At 65.1% G+C, this 8,562-nt stretch overlaps 1 protein-coding gene across 12 annotated transcripts in view; it reads right to left on the bottom strand.

Annotated features, from left to right (window-relative positions):
- Positions 1–8,562, bottom strand: part of LOC113202422 (kalirin) — a 73,467-nt gene that overhangs the window by 13,016 nt on the left and 51,889 nt on the right. The gene's annotated exons all lie outside the window — the stretch shown is intronic.

Genomic DNA, 8,562 nt, shown 5'->3' with positions numbered 1-8,562 from the left:
AGAGGGGAGGGGGCAGTGGAAGGGGTTGCGGGCGGTGACGTCAGCTACCGCTGGCTCAGATCGGTCCGGGGAAAGGGGTAGGGGTATAGAGAGAGGTCACTCACGCACGGCCGCGGTCCAGGCCCAGGCCCAGGCCCAGGTCCGCGGGTCCGGTACCGATGGCGCCTTGTACGGAGCCCAGCCCCAGCGGAGCCGCGCGCAGGCTGCCTATAAATCATCTCTCAATGAGGCTGATTGTGGGGCCGTTAACAGGGTACAGAGCGGCCGCGCAACGGCCGGACAGTGTCACGGGCGCCTCCTCCGTCCCGCTGGCGGCCGCCCCGTGACCAAAGAGGGTGCGGCGGCGGCAGCGCCGTACAAGGAGGAGGCGGGTCACGCGGGCCATGAGCGGGAGCGGGCCGCGCGCGCGGGGGAGGGGAGGTGGGGTGATGCCATGTGTCTCGCACCACTTGAGATTCCAACCAGATCCCTTTGGGGGGCAGTTGCATTAGAGGCCGTGCAAACCCTGCTGCTTGCTTTCAACGCCAATGACGGAAACATTTAAGCACAACGTTAAAAAAAATCACAAGAAACGATTTGGAGCCCACAGGTAGACGGGTTAGAGCAACCACCGAGAGGTAACTGGGGAAAGAACATCGTTCCGGCGCCGATAGGTGGCCTTGTCGACTTCTGTTCGATGCCGTGGCCTGTCGTCCACATACCAGCGACGCGGTGAGCCTGGCCCTGGCCCGCGGGCGGCGGCGGCGCTGCTGGCACCACCCTGAGCAGAGTGCGGCCGCACATGACTGACTGCCAGGATGGATCAGATGATTCCTGCGACCCCGCTGCCGCCGCGCGCCCGCAGCCCCCCCCCCCTCCCCTCCTCCAGCTGCTTTACGTAAGCCCGACGGAGCTATTACTCCCCCACCACCACCTCAATCACAGTGTCGAAGACGACGGGCGAGGCGAGAACCGCAATTAGGCATGCAGTGCGGCACGGACCTGCCGCACATCCTGCACGTGCACAACACGCCCTGCATTTCAGCGCGTCCGGCAGGCATGTGCACAACGAGGAAGGTCCTCTAGACGACGCCCAGCGCGCATCTGCATGTGCACAACACGTACGTCCTGCACACCAGCGCATCTAGTAGGCCCAATGAATGAAATCGTGTGATAAACTCATGGCAAAGTGTCATCGAGAGTTTCCTATAGGAATGAAGTCGGCAGTGCCAACCAATTCTTTGGGCTGCCCTGTGACGCCAACGAACAAGCAAACAAACGAATGACGGGGCGGGCGGGTGCAGACGGGCGGAAGAAAACTAAATAGATCAGCAGTATTAGTCGCTGATGAAGCCAGCGGTCACGGGGCGGAGGGAGAGGGGGGGGGGGTGGCGCCGTCGTAGACTCGCCAAGAGCAGCAGAGAAGAGAGCTCCGCAGGTACAGTTGGGTACAGTAGCGGCCCGGCCTCTCGAACGACTAATTACTCCCTCCGAGCGTGCCGTGCCGCGGCCCGGCCCGGCCCCGCCCCAGACAGATAACTCGGACGAGGCGAATCATTTCTATACTCAAAATACTTGAGGCAGCCCCGCCCCGCCCCGCCCCGCCCGTCGCAGAGATTCTTGTCAGGGAAGGCCCGATTCTCCATCTTTCTTCCTCTTTCTTGTGTTTTTTCCTTTCGCTTGTCCACACACGCCACAACACGAAGGGGTAAACATGGCCTTCGCGGTGCCGCGCCGTGGCTCTGCCCGCCCCGTGCCCCGAGGCGCCTTGTCATGCCTTGCCGGGCGCGCGGCACACAGACACACAGACCAGTCGCCCTCAGCTAGACCCCAGCTGCCAAACAGTCGCCACATGTGCCAGCGCCAGCACGACCCAGCAGGGCGGGGACGGGCGCGGCGCCGCGGGGCGGGGCGACCAGGATGCCATCATCAATAATTTCCCCCCGTGATTATCACATACAGGATGGCCGGCCGAGAAGACGAGTTTAGTCCGCGCGGCTGACAGACGCGCGCCGCGCCACGCCAAAGCCACCAGTACTTCCTCCCGCGGCTCCGCGCGGAAGAAAAGCGGAGGAAACGCGAAGAGGAGGAAAAGCCCCGCCACACTCCGCCGCGCCCCGCCGCGCCCCGCCGCGCCCCGCCGCGCCCCGCCGCGCCCCGGCCGCGAGGACCAAAGCGCGCGTACGTACTTGACGCAGCTCGAGCGGCGGGCGCACACAAACTCGACACCGGAACGTCGTTCTATTTCGGCAGCGCAAGCAAAATATCGCCGACTCCGACGACCGGGGGGGAAAAGACCATCGAGTCAAAACGAAAAGTGAAAATAGAGTGAGACAACATTCTACAGATAAAAATCGCTTGGAAAATAAAAATAAAAAAGAGAGAAGGGGCACAAAGAACACACAGGTTTGGCATGTGGCTGGCAAGCGCGTCATAGACCAGTGTGAAACACATTTGGAGTTTCTAAATGTCACACGATTTTTACTGCAGAATAGATAAAAAACAAACAAGGGACGATGGCAGATATGGTGTGAGAAGGGCGTAGGTTGAGGGGGAGGGGTAGAGACGGGCGACTGCTATGGTGCGTCCAAAATAAAAAAACAATCGACCAATACTCAATGATCACATCGCATAGTCCGCATAGCTTCAAGATAATAATGTGACGGCCGGCAGAGGGGTAGAGGGGAGGGGGCAGTGGAAGGGGTTGCGGGCGGTGACGTCAGCTACCGCTGGCTCAGATCGGTCCGGGGAAAGGGGTAGGGGTATAGAGAGAGAGGAATAAAGGGAGGAGGGGGGGGGGCACGGGGGAGAGGGAGGAAGGGGTAGAGGGGCGACGCAATGCCCTATTCCGCCCACGCACGCAGCGACTCGCACAGCGGGCGCAGCGCGCGCAGGGTCGGCCACGCCAGCACCCCGCCCCACACCACACCACCCCGCCCCGCCCCGCGACCCCCGCGTCCCGCGTGCGTCGTCGTCGTCGTCCCCCGTTGTGTCATCCATACATTTGGGGTTCGAGGAACCGGCCACGCCAAACAGCGACGCCGCCCTCTTCTAATTCTGTCATCTCTGCAGGCGGACACCGGCCTGCCCCGCCCCGCCCCGCCCCGGCGCTGTCCTGTTGTGCACACGCACGATGCACGTGCACGACGCACGCGCGGCCCACGCCACGACGCCTCGCGGGGTGGCGCCAGGCGAGGCGCCGGCCCCCGCCTGTCCAACAACATCCTGCCTGCGCGGCGTCCACCACCGCTCCTTGTAGCGAGCACCTTGCCGCTGCTCCCCCCCTCCCCCACCCACCCTTTGCGCTTCCACTTCCGCTACCAACCCCCCAGCTCCGGAGCACACCTTCACCACCCCAATATTACCTACACTTTGCCCGGGTAACAGAGATTTCCCAGCGGACCGACAACAAGTGGCGTGTGCCGGCCGTGCCCTGGCGGGGCCGCCTGGCACAATGTTGCGAGCTGCGAGCACTTCTGTTATTGTGAAAAGGTTTATGGCACACAAAGGCTTTTCCTTCGTGGTTACACAACCGCAATCGACTTAATCATTCTAAAAATGTCGCAAAATAATAATATAATAAACCCCCCGTTGCCCCGTTCGAGAATATGATGAGATAACAATACTACCATGAAACAATCCAAATTCAACAATAAAAATTTATTGACAATATTACTCGAGTAGAAATACGGAAATTTCCGCTATTGCCGGCGACTGTCGTCACGACTATAGCTTAAACACGAAGTTAGTCATTACCTACAACGATAAGAACAAATGCTAAGTCAAATCAACGTCCGTACAAAATTTAAAGTACAGCACGTTAACTAAATGCTCGAACATTTTTGAGCAATGACGTATGGTTCAATTATTGACTTGTGCGGCGAGGCGAGCCAAGAAGGGAGTGTGACAAATGCAGCCCGTGCAGTGCACGCCCCGCGGAATACCGCGCGCCGCTGCATCCACGAACGGTGACGAGCGGAGCGGAGCGGCCAGTTCCCTTTCATTCCGGTCGTAAACATGCGGCGTGCCTCTCTTAGTCACCGCGGGCGCGCGAGGGTCGCCCCGGCCCCCGGGTGTCCCCGCAGCATGAGCGCCCCCACTCGCGCGCACGCACGCTCACGCGGATAAGCACGAGTTGACAGATGTGCTCCTACTTCCCAAGGGTGGTGGTGGTGGTGGTTGGTGGTGGCCCTGACGCGGTGGTGGCGGCGCCGCGGGGGGCAAGGTCGCGTGCGGCCCATAACGCGCGCGCCCATAGGCCGGCCCGGCCAGGGCGACGTCACGTCGGCCGCGACGAACAAAGGGCGCCCTGTCCCGGGCGGCACGGCGGCCTAGGGCCCACGCCCCAGGGCCGCGGGCCCCGGAGCCGGGCAGCATTGTGACGAGGTTGGCGTGCTCGCCTGTTGCACTGTACACCCGCTGGTCGCGCTGGTCGCGCTGGTCGCCGCCGCGGGGCCGGTCCCGCAGCTGCGTGCCGCTAACCCTCGCTATTAATAGGGGCGGGCGCGCGCTACGACTCCACCGCGACGCTCGGCGCCCGCCACGGCGCCCGGGGACCCGACGGCGACCCGACGGGGACGGGAGGGGACGACGGCCCTGACCTGAGAGGTACCGGTGCACGAGGTTCACCATGCTGCGCAGGTTGCTGGACACGGACGAGGTGCGGCGGCGCTCCAGCGACGGCGGCGCCAGCGTCAGCGGCCCGGTCGCCGGCCAGGGTGGCGGCGTCGGCGGCGTCGGGGGCGAAGGCGGCCCCGACGGGGGGAGCCCCACCACCAGGGGTGCCGCCGCCGACGGACTGTCCGGGGCCGGGGCCCCGGCTGTCACCTCCAGCATGGTCACCGGTGGGGCCGCGGCGGGGGGCGCCACATGCCCGCACATGCACCGGCCCGCACCGCGAGCGAACACACACACACGCACACACGCACGAGACTGCCTGCAGCGTCAACCGCTTGTCGCCCACTTCGGGTGGGTTCGGGTGCGACGGGCGAAACGACGGCGACGACGGTGAACGCGAGCCAGCGACACGACGATCCGCGCTGCGGGAGGCGCGGTAAGCTTCTCACCGGGCCGAGCCGCCTGTCGCCGCGCCGGGCCTCCACGTCGCAGTGCCCCCCTCCCCTCCGCGCTCGCGGCCGCGGCCTGCACGGGGAGGCCGCGAGCCAAGCGGGGCACCGCGCGCCCGGCCCGGCCACCAACAATTTATGCCAAACACGGAGCGCGGCGCAGAGTCGAGGGCAGCAGCAGAGCAGGAGGAAGGGCAAGTAAGGGCAGGACGGGGGCAGGATGCGAGGTAGGAGGCAGGGTAGGATGCGGGGTAGGAGGCAGGGCAGAAGGCGAGGTTTGAGGTAGAGCAGTAGCGAGATAAGATGTAGAGCAGGAGAAAGAACAGGACGAAGAGCACGAGAAAGGGGAGGGGTAGGAGGAAGAGCAGGAGGAAGAGCAGGAGAAAAGGCAGGAGGAAGAGCAGGAGAAAGGGCAAGAGGAGGATCATGTGGAAGCAGTGGAAGGACAGTCGTGGCTGTAAGTCCCTACCACGCACACACACACGCACCAGGACCAGGCGGACCCCACCGACAATTTTAATTCGCGAAATAGGGAGAACAGCGAGGCGGGCGGCGAGAGGAACGTGGAGGGGAGGGGGGACGCTGACAACAGGCGGCAATTGGTGCGAATATGTTGTGCGCCCCTCGGCGGCAAAGTGAACGGAGCAGTGTGCGGGTGGAGCGCGGGGGGAGTCCTGTCCTGGCCGCCCTGTGGTACAGCGGCGGCCTCTGTCTGCCATTCACCGCGGCCATGCAATTAGGAGGACCACTCCATCACAACATCGCCAAGAGAGGCTCTGGCTCGCGCGCAAAGGAGTGAGTGGGGTGTGTCAGGCAGGAGCACACCACCCCTCCCCACTGAGTGCGCGGGGCTGCTGTGCGCCGCCTCGGCCGGTCCATGGCGGACAGACGACGTGTTTACAAACAGAGTGCGGAGAGTATGATCCATGGCCGTTGAAACTCGGCAGCGGCAGCAGCAGCAGCAGCGGCAGCATCATCGCGAGCAAACAAAATCAACGCGTAAAGTGTTGCACTCCGCTGCCCCCTCCCCTCCCCCACCAACTCTTTGCTGCTCTCTCGTTGACGCGGCGCCAAATTTTTCGCCCAAAGTCCCTTGCATTCCCCGGGCGCGCGCGCGCCACGGCCGGGCCAGCCGAGCCGCGCGGACCGCGACGTCCGTTCTTTTCGGCACGCCAAATCGGCGGCGCCCCCAAGGCCGGGGGGGGCGGGCGGAGCGGGGGTGGTGGTGGCGGCGACGAGGGCGGGGAGGAGCGTGTCTTGTGATGATGCTTCCCTGATCCACTTCGCGCCGACGGCCCGACCTCGTTCGTTGATAGTGACGCCGCGATGACGACGGCGTTGTGATGATAGTAATAAGATTGAAACGGCCGCGATTTGGCGGGATATCGCTCGCTCGCTCGGCGGCCGCACGCCATCCCATCGGCTCGACACACTCCCTCTCCCTCCTCTCTCCGCGGCCTCGCCTATGCCTCTTTCTCGCCCCACCCCCCTCTCCCTCCCTCCCTCCTCTCCTCCTTTGCTTCTTCTACTACTTCTTTTCCGGGACGGAGCAACGCTAAGTAATGCGAGGGCTCCGGCACGCGAGCGGCGTGGCGTGGCGTGGCGGGCGGAAGGGCTCGGATGGAAGGTGGCGGTAGAGATACAACAACCGAAGGGGCCCCTCCTCGACCGCTCCAGAGCCGCAAGTGCTACAATTGGTGTCGGCCCCGCTCCGCCCCGCCCCCACCTCGCCCCAGTCGCCGCCGCCGCCGGGCCGGTCGGGGCTGCCCGCCAGGCGCCTGCCAACCGCCGGGTAGGCAGCCCGCCGCGCCGCCCTGCGCCGCGTTGCCTACCCGCGCGCCTGCGCGTCCGCTGCATCATAGCGAGGGGCCAGCGGGGCGAGCGCGCTGCTGGAGCTGCGGAGGATCCAGGAGAGGCGGCAGACTCCGAGATCTCCTCACGGGTTATTGACAAGCCTCTCCCTCTCATCTCCCCCACCCCCCTTTATTCTCTCTCTCGGCGGCAGCCGCATGAAACCGGACAGAACCGAACAGACCGACCGATGTGATGTTCAATTTATTTTTATTTCCAGGGCGAGCAGAATCGGACGCGGGGCCTGGTCGGTCAGCGCTCTCTGCTGGCAAAGCGGGCGGTGGTCGGTTCGACGCGGTCCGGCGCGGGGGGAGGGGTGGCAGGGAGGAGGGGGCGAACACCTGCACGGTGAGCGCCAGGAGGGGCGCCAGGGGCCTCGCTCTGGACTAGAGCCCCGCCGGAAGCGGATGGCTGAGCCGCTGTGGCTGGACCCGACGCGCCCCATTGGGGCCAAGTCTATGGGGTCTATGGGGGGGGGGGGGGTCACACAAGATATAGGGACTCGACGACCCAAATTCTATTTTGGTTGAAATGATGTGCAGACCGCTGAACGGCAGGCCCGCTGTGCTCGGCTCCGCACGGTCAAGGCCGCCCTAGCAGGGCCCCAAGCCCCAAGCGCGGAGCGGGGCGGGGCGGGGTGCGGAGCGCGGCTGGGCCGGGCTGGGCCGGGCTGGGCTGGGGGTAGCAGGGGAGCTCTCCTCCGCTATCGACCCGCTGCGGCTGGGGGCGCGGGGGGGAGGGGGGAGGGGTTCAGTTAGGAGCAGCTGCTGGAGCCGAGGGGGTGGTGCGGGGTGTGCGGTGGAGCGAGAACGAGTGAAAACAGAGAATTGAAGACCCAGCAGCACAAGACGCGCTAACAACCCTCGACGACAAAACAAACAGCCCAGCCAGGCAGGTCGGGTGAACGCCGGGACCGGGCCTGCAATCAGCGCCCACGCGCGACGCGCGCCCACACACTCTCTCACACACAGCAACCACGGCGACGATCATCAAAAGCGGGGGTGCCAATCTTGCAACCGTAGCGGGACCGCTTGGTATTGGTATTGACGACGTGCTTTTCATAATTAGACGCAGAAGAGAGGGATCGACGAGGAAAATACGCACTATAGATGCCCGAGTGGTGGCGCACGGCTGCGCATGGCGCATGGTCGGTAACGAGGGTCGTCGCTGGGCTCGTTAGCGGCCCGGTCGCGAGGCTAAGTGGCGCTCAACCTCACCTTGTTTCACCTTGGTGATCCAGAGTCGGAAGAAAGTCCGAGACCTCGCCTGTTCGCGGGGGTCCGCCGCGGCCGCGGCCGGGGTGGCCGTGGCGGGGGCGGCCGCATCCTGCTCCAGGCCGGGGGCGGGCCCGGGGGCGGCGCTGGGGGCGGGCGCGGCAATGGCTGCGGGCGGCAGGGGGCCGGCTGCACAGCGCGCAGCACTGCCCACCTGGTCACCGGGACGCCCTCGGCAGCATCCTCGGCGGGACCGACAGCCGCGGGCGCGCTCGGCCGCGGAGTGCCTCGACGCGACGCTGCCCCGCACACAGCGAGCGCACTGCGAGCGCACTGCGAGCGGGCCGGGGGGCGGCGGCCAGAGGTGCGTGCCGTGCGGGCGAGACGCTGCCCCTGCCTGGTGTGGCGTGGTGGTGGCTGCCGGCTGATGCCCACAGCCCCCGGACCGCCCC

This window comes from Frankliniella occidentalis, unplaced genomic scaffold (assembly GCF_000697945.3).
Source record: "Frankliniella occidentalis isolate FOCC.00 unplaced genomic scaffold, Focc_3.1 Scaffold36, whole genome shotgun sequence".
NCBI classification, from domain to species: domain Eukaryota; kingdom Metazoa; phylum Arthropoda; class Insecta; order Thysanoptera; family Thripidae; genus Frankliniella; species Frankliniella occidentalis.
This window is presented reverse-complemented; position numbering and strand designations above follow the sequence as displayed.